At 47.5% G+C, this 10,339-nt stretch overlaps 1 long non-coding RNA gene across 1 annotated transcript in view; it reads left to right on the forward strand.

The window, feature by feature from the left end:
* The window catches only part of LOC109324570, a 4,882-nt gene extending 4,443 nt beyond the window's left edge, over positions 1-439 (forward strand). Inside the window, exon 3 of the long non-coding RNA XR_002104961.1 lies at positions 430-439. This is a non-coding gene — a long non-coding RNA (uncharacterized LOC109324570). The remainder of the gene's footprint in view (positions 1-429) is intronic.
* Positions 440-10,339: the final 9,900 nt, after the last annotated feature.

Consider the following 10,339-nt stretch of genomic DNA (forward strand, 5'->3'; position numbering starts at 1 on the left):
CCAGGCCAGCTCTGACTTTTTAAGGAAAAAAATGGAAGACTGTTCACTTCTGCTGGTGGCATTGGTGCTTTAGGGGCTCACACAGAGCTCCCCACATGGCGTGGGGCAGTAGGAGGTAGCGGTGATCACCCCCTGCTGGCAGAAGCAATGAGTCTAGGGGTTTTCTTGGCTTTTTTTTCTTAAAGGGCTGGAGCTGGCCCAGGCGGGGCACCCTTGGGGGGACTGGGGGAATGAGGGGGTTCAGAGGACTGGTGCAGAGCTCCTCACACAGTGTGGGGAAGTGGGGATTGTCTCCCCACCTGGCAGCACCCACTGATTTGGGGCTTTTTTTAACAAGTGCCAGGAGCTGGGGTGGGTGGGGCAGCCATTGCCAGGCTAGGAGAGTGGGCGGGGGATGGCCCTGTCCTGGCTGATTCAGAGGTTCAGCAGCAGCCAAATCTCTGAATGAGATTTGGCCAAATCACTGAATGAGATTTGGACAAATCAAATTGGGACACTGATTTGAATCAGCAAATCAAATCACTGTCCCCTGAATCGGCCAAATCCAAATCCAAAGTGAATATTAGCTGTTTCACACAGGCCTAATATACACACACAAATACATGTGCACACACATATATAATATACAATAATATGTACATACACACACAGATGTAGTGTATGTGTGTATATGTGTATATATATATATATATATTCTATACATATTCTATATCTAGCTATCTATCTAGATATAGATATATTCTAGAATAAAGAATATATATATCTATATTCTAAACTCTGCATCAGATTTGATAAACTTGCATTTGGGGCTCAAGCCCTCTGTGGAAGTGATACAAGCCCTTGATATTTTAAGTCCACCCTACTGTTACAGGCTCCTTTTCAGTAACAGTGTAGATCTAGGCTGGATCAATGAGAGTTACTCACCAGAAAAAAATCAGTTTAGATCTATCATTTTTCTTCTTCCTTGAGTTTTCGTTCCTTCTTTCTTACCTTGAACTTTGTGGGGATGAGTTAATATAATTGTATTCAAAGTATTCATAATATCTTTAAAATGCTTCAAAAATGTTTGATCATAGTTTTCCTTATACATGCATATATACATCCTATATCAATAAAGATATAGGAGGAACAGGACTTATTTACAGTTTTTGATCTGATGTAACAGTTTGACCAGAGTCCTTTAAAAACATTTGTTCAGGGCTAAGCCCCTGACTTAGCTTCATGTTTGTCAGAGTGGCATGGTAAAGCTGGCTACAGCCAGCAAACACAGGCTTATCATTTTCTTTTGTCTTCTGCTTGTAGACCTGCAGTGACTAGATTGGTATTTTCCAAACCGTTTTTGCTCAAGATATTCCTACACAACTTAGCTCAGGTGACACTAAATGGAGAAAAGAATCACTTCACCATATTAAACTTCAGGGAACTAGTAAAGTGCCTTATTACTTCTCTAATAGATAAATAGATTTTTATACACACTCACACTCACACTCACACACACATACATATTTATGTATGTGTTGGACATATGATGTCACTCATGGGGTGTGATGGCTTATCTTGTGTTTTTATGTCTATATGTTTATTATGGGAAAAAAAAGAGTACTTAAAAAATATATAGCTTTTGAAGCTTTAGGGTTGAAACTCCTTTGTCGAGCTGAGGAAGTACCTGCAGTTGGTCCTGGATGGAACAAATAGTAAAGAAGCCAGAGGGTGGCCTGGCATGCAATGCAGGCAAGAAAGCCAGTCAGTGAAAATGGGAATGAAGGTGTCAGGGGGTGAGGGACAGGCTGGAGTGGGGGGTAGGGGGGAAAGGGGGATGTAACAGTGCAGGTGAAAATGTAGAGGTGCCTGGGGTGTCAGATGTCTGGCAGGTCCACAGTGTGCCAGAATTCCACTGTGTATATGGAGGCCATGAGTTTCTGTACCTACTACCTAGGAGGCTGATGAAGTGCAGTTCATAGACCCGGCTCTGAAAAGTGGTTTGTACGTTCAAATAAGCACCTAATCTCCTCACCAGAACTGAAGCCAAGTTCCTACAGCTCAAAACACAAAACCTGCCAACTATCTCCAGTACACCTACAAACTGCACACCAGAATCTATCAAAGACAATAAATCCCAACCACCTGTGGGGGCACATTCCTCACCAAAAAAGCCTGAGAGGGAACAGATTACAATGCAAACCACTTTTCAGAGGATGTGTGTGTGTGTGCGTTAACTGGAGGTTATGTTGCCTTCTACTCACCTTTCACCAGGGGATCATTGTTCCTGGCATTTACAGGGCTGCCACACTGCCATCAGTCCCACCAGACCTCCCTACCCTAGCAAGGTGCAGTTTTTGTGCTCATCCCCAGGACCAGGGGCCTCCTTCTTACCCATAGCCCCAATCCCATACCTCCAAGTTTGTCCTGGCAGGAGAATGAGCTCAGCAGGGACATGTTCTTCCTTTACTGGCTGGTGATGCAGTTAGTGCCCCCTCCAGCTGAGAGCTTGGCATTACTCAGCTTTTAAAAAACTCAAAAAAGGAAATTGGTGCAGACAGAGTAAGGAGGGTGGCATTCAGTCGGAGCTTGGGGAACCCCAGAAGTGGGAGGCTCACCTTTAGGAACACCAGCTGCTCCACAAAACAAGGATCCAAGCAGGTGTGGTGGGGTGTCACAACATGCCCAGCAATGCTGAACACTGTCTCGCTTGGAACAGGACAGGTGTTGCTGTGCAACTGTGGCCAGATCCTGACTCATCTGGCTGCGTCTTTCCCAGTAGGCCAAGGGGTCACAGTCCAGTGGCTCCACATCCTCAGGAAAATAGCCACTGAAGCCTCAGTGCTACCTGCCTGAGGCTGGGGTCTGATGTGTTTGGACCCCAGTATTGAAGCCATGCCCATGGCCCACATTGGCACTGGCTGGTATGGAGAAGACTGGCTGGTGCCAGTGCTGGTGCTGGCACTAATGCTGGTGCTGGGAGTGCTGGCACGGAAAAGTGGATCCCCCTCTTCCACATCTCCTTGCCTCTGCACTTAAGCCTCCCTGATTTTGTTCACCAGCACCTGCATCCATAGATTGAGGGTTTTGGTGCTGCCAGTGCACATGCTCCCCTTCACCCTGGGGTTGCACATGCCCACGATTATGTGGACCATAGTGGACTGCAAAGGATCCAGCCATCTCCTGATGCCCTTCTTCAGCCGCCTCACCAGTGCCTGCACATCTGGTGACAGCAGCCTGCCCCAGCCAGGAACATTGGTCCCCTGGAACTTCTCCATTTGGTTCTCCAGTTCCCTCACTGGGGGAGATTGTACCCCACTCAGCTCTCTTCAGGAGGCCGCTGATCCCAATCTCCCCAAGCAAGGCCATCTTATGGATGGCCTTTTGTTGCTCCACCAGCCTTTCAAGCATCAGGTATGTGTAGTTCCACTGAGTCTCCACATCCTGCATGATTCTTTGCTGCAGGATGCTCAGTTCTGCCTGTTTCTCCCACAGCATCTTGCCGCCCTTGATGCTGTGGTGGAAGTAGCTGACCGCCTTTCTTCATTTCAAAATCAGCTGGCTTGTACCAGTGGTGGTGGCAGTGCTGTCACCAGCAGCACTGTCCCCCTCCAACGTCACAGACAGCCTTCACCATATTGGCCACGTTGTCAGTGACCATGAACCTGCGGGTGAGCTCAGCCTGCCCAATAAGCCACCCCTGCACCATGAAGTTCATGGCCCCCCTTGCTGTGGGGGACTCATCCAGCACCTCGGCTTGCAGTAGAGCCCACTGACGGCCTGACTGATCACACCAGTGCCCTGTGAGGGAGAGGTAGGCATGATTGCCACCCCAGCTGCTCCAGATATTGGAGGTGAAGTGCAAGGCTACCTGCAGCCCTGCCTTGCACAGCTCCTCCCTCAAGTACTCCCTGCATGCCTCATACAGGGAGGGCACCACTGTGCTGCTAAAGGTGGTGCATGCTGGTACTTTCTAAGATAGGGCCAGAAGTGCTATGAACTGCCTGAACCCTGGTCGCTCAACTAGGGAGAAGGGCTGGCTATCCAGAGCAAGCATCTTCCCAATACTCTGGGTGATCTCATTCACCTTGGGAACATGCTCCTTTTCTGTCCACCTTTCTGCAATAGTCCAAGGTGGCCTGACTCTGCTTTTGGGGGTAAGGGGACTTTGGAGTGAGCAGGGAACTTCCCTTTGGGCGCATACACACTGGTGCCAGGCTGAGCAACAAGAAGGGCAATGGGGTGCTGCCTCCTCAGATGCACCAGCATTGCCATGGTGAAAAAGTGTCTCCCATCCTTGCCATGGCTCATGTGCCTTTAGCAGTGCTGGCAGATGGCAAACCTGGGATCATCTGCCAGCTCAAAATGCTTCCACACTACACTACTCCCCCGCTTCTGGGTTGAGGGTGAGGATCCTGACTCATCCCACTCCTCAGGAGGCTGAGGCTGAACAGTAGGAGGAGCTGCCTCAGCTGAGCCACTTGCCTCCACAACCTCAGTGCTGCTTTCCAGGAGACTAGGGGAAATTCGAGGGTTGTGGAACACAAACTCTGATACCCCCTCAGTCCCCAGACTTGCTTGAGCCAGCACGCTCAGCATCCCTGGTTCCAGCTCCAGCTCCTCCACTGGCAATGGGCGGCTCACGCTGAGAGATGACATTGGGGTGGAGGAGGCAGTGATTCCACTGCTGGTGCCCACTTCTGGACTGAGGGGAGGTGGTTCAGGTGCAGGGACATTAGGTGCAGACACTGCTCCCATCTCCTTGCTTCCACTGGCAACACTGATGTCATGGCTGCTTCAGAAGAGAATGTGTCTGTGTTCGGGGGGCAGGGGGTGGACTTGCAGCTCTAGCTCTCCCCTACCCCCTCTTCCTCCACTGCCAGACCTAGCACCTGCCTTTCCAGCATGCTTCATATTAATCTCTCTTGTGCTGCAAAAAGGTCTCCGTGTGTATGCCAGTCCTTTTATGTTGTGTGTTTTATTCCGTTTGTTGCATGTGTGCACTGAACTATTCTTTGATTGTTTGCTTCAGTGTTAAGAGCTATGTAAAAATTGTGTGCTGTCTGTCTGTCATCTTCTCCTATGAACATCTGATTTTTCTTCCTTATATTGTGTGTGTGTGCATGCAATCTGTGTGCTTCCCTGCACAATGATGGATCACACTGGTAGGGAAAACACAGATTTCTTTTTTCAAAATTTGCAACAACAAAAAGAGCAGATATAAATTGAAAGAAATGAATTGTATAGTACAAAGAGATGCTAAGCTAAGCTTAGCTAAATCCTACCCAATCCTTTTTAACAACAAAAAGGAGCAGGCAAGTTCACCTACTGAGTAAAGCAACCAGGCTGTCTTCTAAGGTAACTTTCTCATGCAGTTCCTGAGAGGGAACAAGCTTGTAAAAGACACAGCATGACTCCAAACACAGGTATTTATGCTGTTTCTATGTCACTTCCCCCAGACACTGTCACTGGAAAGGCAGCCAGTCTTCCACTTCTCCCCTCTCCCTTGCTGTCCATCCTAACTTTCACTTTCAGCCTCCCAAGCTTGTCTGAAGCATCCAAAGCTTTTCCAAGGTACTTCAGAAGCTCTGAACTGCTTCTGACAGCCTGAATGAGCCAGTGCTTTGCTCCAGGCATGCTGCTTCGGATGCCAAAGTGTCCAAAGTGGTCCCAGAACTGAAGTCTCTCAACAGCCTTACCAGGTAGGACCCCTGCAACCACAGATACTCCTGCGGGGACTTTGACACCACAGATCAGAATCATGCCCCTCCACCCATATTCTAATGCTTTCTCACTGCCTCCTCCCCAGGACTGGGAGGAGGACCAGGGAATGACCAGGGCTGAAAAGCTTGACCCCCACATCCACTCAGCATGCTGTTCTGAAAAATGGGTGTGCTGGAATAACAGCAGAAGTCTTCAGGACACTGAGGTGGGTATGGGGACACTGCAGCAGAAGAAGTAAGCTCCTTATCTTTTCTCACGAGTGCTGGGAGTCACATCACCCTTAAAAGTAGTTTGTGGAACATGGGTTGAGAACCTCTAGACTAGATGCAGGTGCTGTCATTGAATGGAGGTACCATGATTACCCATGGCAAATGTCCCAGCTGATTAATATGATGTGCCATGCTGCTTACCATATTGATATGCATATCCTGAAAGCTATATGCACTGGGATAGCAGAATTCAGAAGCATACAGCTGAAGTGGAGTATGCTGTGTCAAGTTTAATTTCTAAATAGATCAGAAGTGGCAGATGTGATTGTATGATGAGGCTAAAGATTTTTTTTGAGTGAAAAATCACAATAGCCTGGCTATTTTCAAAATGAGCACTATCCTTAAACTGGCAGGGGTTCAAGTTTAAAAAAAATACAGTACATGATGCATTATTAGCACAGTACACAGCAAAGTGTTTGTACATGCACATTGACATCAGTTGAGCCTTTATCTTTGCACACTTAGATTTGCCACAAGTTTTATGGAGGTTGTTTCTAGTGGTGTTTGGATTGTTATTCACATTTCTAGTCAACTTTTGTGTTTCTATGTTCTGCCTACTTATTTCATCCAATGTCACCACCTGCCACTACCTCTGTCACATTCAACACCTTGCTATAATGACAGGTAGTGTTGGTACCCAGAACATAAAAGGAACTGTGAATCCAAGTTCTTTTTGAAGCTTATCGGTAAATGTTGCCTGTTCTGATGAGGAGCATGAAAGCATGCTCCTCACTGAAAGCATGTTTAAAGGCGGTTTCTTACATTAGGCACTTGTACAGACATGATGCGGTAATAGAATGCAGTAACAGTTTCCTAAGTTTAAATAATCTTTAAAATATTTTTATTAGTCCCTCAACCATGTACTTCACTGCTATGCCCACCTCTTGTTCAGTTTTCCTAATAAGAAGAGGGACTTCAATATTTGACAAAAATGAGATTTTCGTTTGAGTTTCAGCTAGTGTTACTTTCACAAGTTCTGAAAGTGATGCTCACTTTGTACTACAACTTGTTATGAAATATTGTTCTTTTTTGATATTGGAGCCCAATGCAGAATTATTTGAACAGTTTTGGTGAGAACTGCCAAATTATGATGTTTTATATATATATATATATATAGTTTCATAAGTGTCATTGCAGTGAGCAAAGAAAGATTTGATTTCAGCCTTTTTGCCTGTGATCAGAATCAGTTTGGTTTTGCAGTCGCCCTCGGAGAAAAGCTGTGGCAGCTGTTTGCTCTCTTCTTTATTCTTAGTATTTCTAAACATTATTTGAGAAACAGTAGCTTTTTGAGAAAACGGGTGGTTAGTGTATGGTACTGAAATTTCTGAAAGGGGAGGTCATCTGAATACTGCTTGTGATGACCTCTGTTACAGAACTGGACAGCATATAAATAATAAAGCAAGTGACACTTGTAATATGCTCTGATTTCATGTCACTGATTTCTCCTCTGGAAAATCAGCACGTGGGGCCCCAGAATCCTACTTTTATTAAGTGGTGTTTAATTGCTTTTATGCCCTGTCAGAAAGTTTAAGGTTGGTGTCATTTATGGTGTTGATTTTAGTATGGATGAAAAAAACCCAGTTTATTTCACTAATATGTTTTCTATTGTTGCTGTTTAAATAAGAGCTTGCTCCTATACAACCATCTTGTGCCTGATTCTACACTGATTTTTTGGCCACTTAGATATAGTCTCTCACAATGAGAACTATGCTACTTTCAAGTTTACTATTATAAACTCACTTCTGATTGAAGCAGGATGAAAAACTGGGTTGTAAAATAGAATCCAAGATTAGAAACAAAGCTCTTTGGTGAATTGAATGGGATCCCATTGGTTTTAACTCTTACTGATGTCAGCGGACCCTCGCTGTAGCCAGGAAGATACACCAATGAAAGTGACAGTACCTTTGGTCTCTAGCCCAGTTGGTTGTAACCGGGAAGACTCTGGTCACAGGTAGAGTTTCTAACGCAACAAACCTAGCAGGTCAGATACAATTCTAATGGACACTGTATAATTACATTGTCTTCTGTGCCACTCCAAAGGTATGTCTTGTATTTTAGTGCATGATAATTCAATCATATATCCAAATATCCTCTCTGAGGATCATCACCTTGTAGTGGTGGAGAGGTTTGCATGTTCCAATGACCCCGAGAACAATGCTGTATGGAGCTCACGCTTCTGGTAGGGCCACCCATGGCAGCAAGGTCAAGGGGGAGGTTCCAGACAAAGAATGATCCAAGAAGTACCCAATGGCAGAGCACCTGAAGGAAGGATGTGGCCCCAATGATTGTGAAGGCAGAAGAAGGCTGCAATGGAGAACTGGCCCCAGTAATCATGGTTCACCATGCCACTAAACCTAGCCACCGAGCCCAACTGTGCACCTGAGTCCCCATACTAAACATGCCATGTGCAGGACTCTGTTGGGTCCAAAAGCCCAGTGGCAATGGAGGATTGGTGACAGAGGCAGGGCTGTGATACCTGAAGGCCCCAGCCAAGAATTTGCATACAGGCAGTGGATATGTGATGGTCATTAGACACCTGTGTCAGGAGAGAGATGTTCCTTGACAGCTGCATCCACAACTGAGTGGTCCTTTTTGGGTAACCTTCTGCTCACCCCAATGGGGAGGGGGTTAGAAAAGGTGCCTCAAAAATAGGCTGTCCCATCTCTCCTGGCTGGTAAACCACACCCAGTGGGATCACCATTCTTACAGTTGAAATAAGAAAAAGCTAAAATTTGGAACCTGGAACATGAGAACACTCATCAACAACTGAAAGATTGATGTCCCAGAAAGACAAGCTGCCATCGTTGCTCGAGAGCTAACGAGACACAACATTGACATTGCTGCTCTCAGCAAAACCCAGCTTGCTGGGGAGAGATAGCTGAGGGAGATCAGTGGAGGGTACACCTTGTTCTGGAAAGGGAAATCAAACTGCAACCACTGTATTGATGGAGTCGGTTTCACTATCAGGAATAAGATTGCTGAAGTGCTCCCAGTGTCAATGAAAGGCTGATGACTCTTCACCTGCACCTCAGCCAAAATCAGTGTGCTGCTGTTATCAGCACATACACTCCAACTCTGGATTCTAATGAGGAAGTCAAGGAAATGTTCTTCTCTAATTTCAACAAAACCCTTGCCTCCATCCTGAAGGGTGACAAGGTCATTTTCCTGGGTGACTTCAATACCTGGGTTGGTTGTGACCACAAAATTTGAAGCAAACTGCCCTGAAGACTTGGTGATGCCGGCAACTCCCCTGCGGCAGGAGACGATGCTCCCAGGAAACCTGCTCGGCTCACGAGCCGGCCTTACATACAGCTGCGGCTGGCCGGTGATGTCAGCACCAGACGCTGGCTGGTGAAGATAAAAATGGCAGTGGCTGCAGTGGAAGGAGCGGATGGCCCTGGAGTGGGGAATCCATCGGCGGCAGGGAAGGAGTGTGGTGTCCGACAGTGTCCAGAGGAGAGCAGGGAGCAGGAACGAGGAGAGCCAGGGAGAGAGAGCCAGCGGCAGCCTCCGGGAGCCGGCGACGGGCGAGAGGGGCCTGAATGGGATGTCGGCGAGGGGGAGCAGCTGCAGAGGATGTGCTGGAACCAGGTGAATGCCTGGCTCAGAAGGGTGACAAGGATCCCGAAGGAGGGTTGTGATCATGGCAGGGTCACTGCCAGGACCACGGGCACCAGGATAGACGTGGCTTAGAGTCCCAGGGATAGAGGTTGAGAGCCGACTCTGTACACAGAGGGGCTCAACCCAGTATGTAAAAGGGATAGGGGCAAGGGAAGAAGGTGGATGGGCAAGATGGGCCACGTGACACCACTGGGTCGGCTCAGGAAGGTGGCGTGAGGCCAGGGTGCAGGGGTGGTGGAGCCCCGTATACATCCGCTGGGTCAGACCCGGGCAGCGAGAGACCCACTAGGTGACCCCCCCATTGATGGTACACCAAGACGTGGCAGGAAAGAGTGGGGTTGGCGACGCAGGAAAAGAACAACTGCATTGCCCTCAAGAGCCCTAAGGCTTGGCAACAATGGTAGGGCCGTATCATTGGGGTGAATAAAGCCTGGTGGGCACACATACCTATCGGCAAAAATGGCATGAGGAAGGCCAATCCCAACTGTATGCTGCTCCTCATCAAATATGCCCAACATGGCCTGAACATAAAAAACCTGGTGGCCTTCTATGACCAGATCACCAAATCCTTAGATGCAGGGGTAGCCATGGACATAGTCTTTCTGGACTTCTGGAAGGCCTTCAACACTCTCTCTCACCCCGTTCTCATTAAGAACCTGGGGGACTGTGTTGTCAATAACCACACAGTCAAATGGGTCACCAACTGGCTGGAGGGCTGCACCCAGAGAGTGGTGGTGGAGGGGTCA

This window comes from Crocodylus porosus, unplaced genomic scaffold (assembly GCF_001723895.1).
Source record: "Crocodylus porosus isolate Cpor-Errol unplaced genomic scaffold, CroPor_comp1, whole genome shotgun sequence".
NCBI classification, from domain to species: domain Eukaryota; kingdom Metazoa; phylum Chordata; order Crocodylia; family Crocodylidae; genus Crocodylus; species Crocodylus porosus.